Raw genomic sequence first — 2,852 nt, forward strand, 5'->3', positions numbered from 1 at the left:
ATGCACTCCCGACCCCCCACCCCTCCGACTTGTTAAAGACAGATATCGGACTGATCAGTGATACTAGTCTCTCACCGGAAACAGTACGTGCTCGCCTAAATGCCACTGACGCCTTCATTTCCTGTGACCTGGAAACAGAATGTTCAGTAATAGAGAGTAACATAACTGGTAGCAGGCCCTCTCTAATCACCTCAGCCCATTAGCAGGATGTGGGTCTCTCTGCGACCTACAGTCTGACTGAGCCACATTACAAGCCTCGCGTCATGTGGTTCCCATTACCCGCTGGTCACAGATAGGCTTATACAAAGTATGCGCCAACCGATGAAAGCGGCTGGTGCGTCAATCAATGCATTTGATATGACCAGTGCATTAAGATCATTATTATAATTCCAATATATTCTTTCTCTAAAAATAGTCGCTCAAAACCCGCTGGAAAAAAACTTCGTTTTTCAGTGGCCAAAAGGACGGTAGAGCTAGCTCTCCGTGCTTTCCGAAGCCGTCTAAAACCAAGACATGAAGTTCAAGTGGACTGTACCACAATATCCAGGAAAGCCAAGGATGCTTCTTTTTCAAGTGAAGATAGCTTTAACTCTGTAGCAGGGGCTGCTACTTCCGTTCTTCCCAAAAATCATGATGGACAATTGTAGTTTAATGCACATCCTGTGGTTTAACATGTTTTTCCAGAGTTACAAAGCAACTCTCCTGTTTGCTGAAGTGCATTGTACTCCATTCATTTTATCGCAAACTACCCCTTTTCCCATGAGTTGGATCCGTCCTATAGCTTCTCTCCAGGACAGGACAGGACAGCCCCGCCCCTCCCTGGGTCGGGTCATGAGAGGATCTTCCTCGTGGCAGCGGAAAGGCATCGTGAATCTCCTTTGTGGCACTCATCGTTGCATGCATTATTTTGGCCTTTCTGTACCCCTATTGGCCTTTGATTCCCCGTAAATCGTTGGTATCCATGTTTAGGATTTGCTGGTCTCCGGTATCCGTTCAGAATCTGTGTGCGGATACGTTCAGAGTTTGAGCAGTTAATTAAAGCATTCATCCCTTCCACCTCCTCTCATATCGGTGCGTGTCCGTTCTTTGTTTCCTGCTCATGTTTGCCTTGTGTTTCATTGTGTGCCCAACCCCAGCTATTTTTACAATATTCCATAGCAGCGCATATTTTAAAAAAGCGGTATGCTTAAATTATGTCTAAAAACACATTTGCCAATAATTGGAGTTTGTGTTGCAGGGTGCTGTATCTTGATTACAGAATCTCGCTTGCAGTTTTATTAAGCGCAAACTCGCCCAAAGTAATTGGAGTGCTGTACTTGAGCACATGTTGCATTAAACAAGGTCCCATTCTCTCTTTTTTGTTTTTAAAGCACAGGGATTTTAAGTGCTTTGCCCAGAATTACGGCCTATTGAGCCGATGCCGAGACTTTTTTTTTTTTGTTGTTGTTGGCACGTTAAGAGCATGCCACGATTTAAACCCGGTTCCCTTGTTCCACAGTTGGCAGTTCAGGATGTGATGCTACATTCTCACTTCCAAACAATTGGCATTTTTTGCATCCAAACGCGTACACCCAACGGGAATGTAGTAAGGATTGCCATAGTGATGAAAAAACGAATGTAACAAACGTCCTCAATCTGCTTCCAAAGCAATTTCACTCCGTGTTTTACATTTATTAGCAATACGGAAATCTTTGCTAAAGTTCCGTTGGGTGAACAGAAAGCACATCCGATGGGAGTTCACTACAGACTGCCATAGTTCAAATTAACTTTAATGTAAAAAGCTTCCCAAAAATACATTGATTCCACTTTTTGTTCACCTAACGGGAGTTTAGCAAGTCTACTGGAGTTGCTGTGTAATTTTGTCTTGCGCTTCAATAGGACTCCGTCATGTTAAAAGGAAAACAATTTGTGAAACTCTCATTGTGTGCACATATGTAACTTTTTAAAAAGCGTATACCCAATGGCAACCTTCATTATTATTTTTTTTTAACTAAATTTGGAATTACTTTTGTTAAATAAGTCAAAGGCGTTTATAGCTTTCCTTAGTTCGTTTTGTTCAGCAATACGGTAAAACGTGTTGCATGTAGGCGGTTACATTAGTGCTTACCTGTAAACCCAACATTTGTGGACAGTTTCTGGAAGTCTTTGATGGTGTCAGCAGAGGGTTTTCCATTCTAAAGGGGTTATATTGGTCTATGAGATTTTCATTATGGTTGGCACCATTGGCCCCTTCCCCCATCAGCCCAGAAAAAGCAATAAAAGAACTACAGATGGTGTTTATCAGTTTGACATTGTGGAAAACAGGGTCGGGATTTCATACACACTCTTTTTAGCACCCCACATCCGAGGCGCAGTTGATTTCTGCATGAGTCTTTTCCATGAGCTGCCCACTAGGTGTGGGCATCGGGCTGGCAAAGGTCGAGGTACAGTTCAGAGTCAAAGGCCATAAGACGCAATCCAATTAATTTACGACAGGTGAATTTTGATACTACAAAAGAAGTTAGAGATAACAGATTTTTAGGCTTAGTTAAAAGAAATTGACCACAAAACTCTTTCCTAACTTTGCCTTTCAGCACCTCCTTAAAGCTCACATGGAAAGTTTAAATAGAGATTTCTTACTTAATGCATGTGCCAAGTATGTTTTATTCTTCAAACCCATAAGATATTTTTATGTGTTTCTCCAGGTGTTCAAACCACAGCCCCAGGTACCGGAACTTGTTTGATCGTGGGACCCGATAACCATTTATGTAACAACTGGCACCTTTAGATTTCCCATGTCCAGATACAACTATATTAGTTTTCACCACAAGTATTTGCGGATGACTTTATACTTTTTGATATTGATTAAAAAA

This window comes from Triturus cristatus, chromosome 1_2, assembly GCF_964204655.1.
Source record: "Triturus cristatus chromosome 1_2, aTriCri1.1, whole genome shotgun sequence".
Lineage (NCBI taxonomy): Eukaryota > Metazoa > Chordata > Amphibia > Caudata > Salamandridae > Triturus > Triturus cristatus.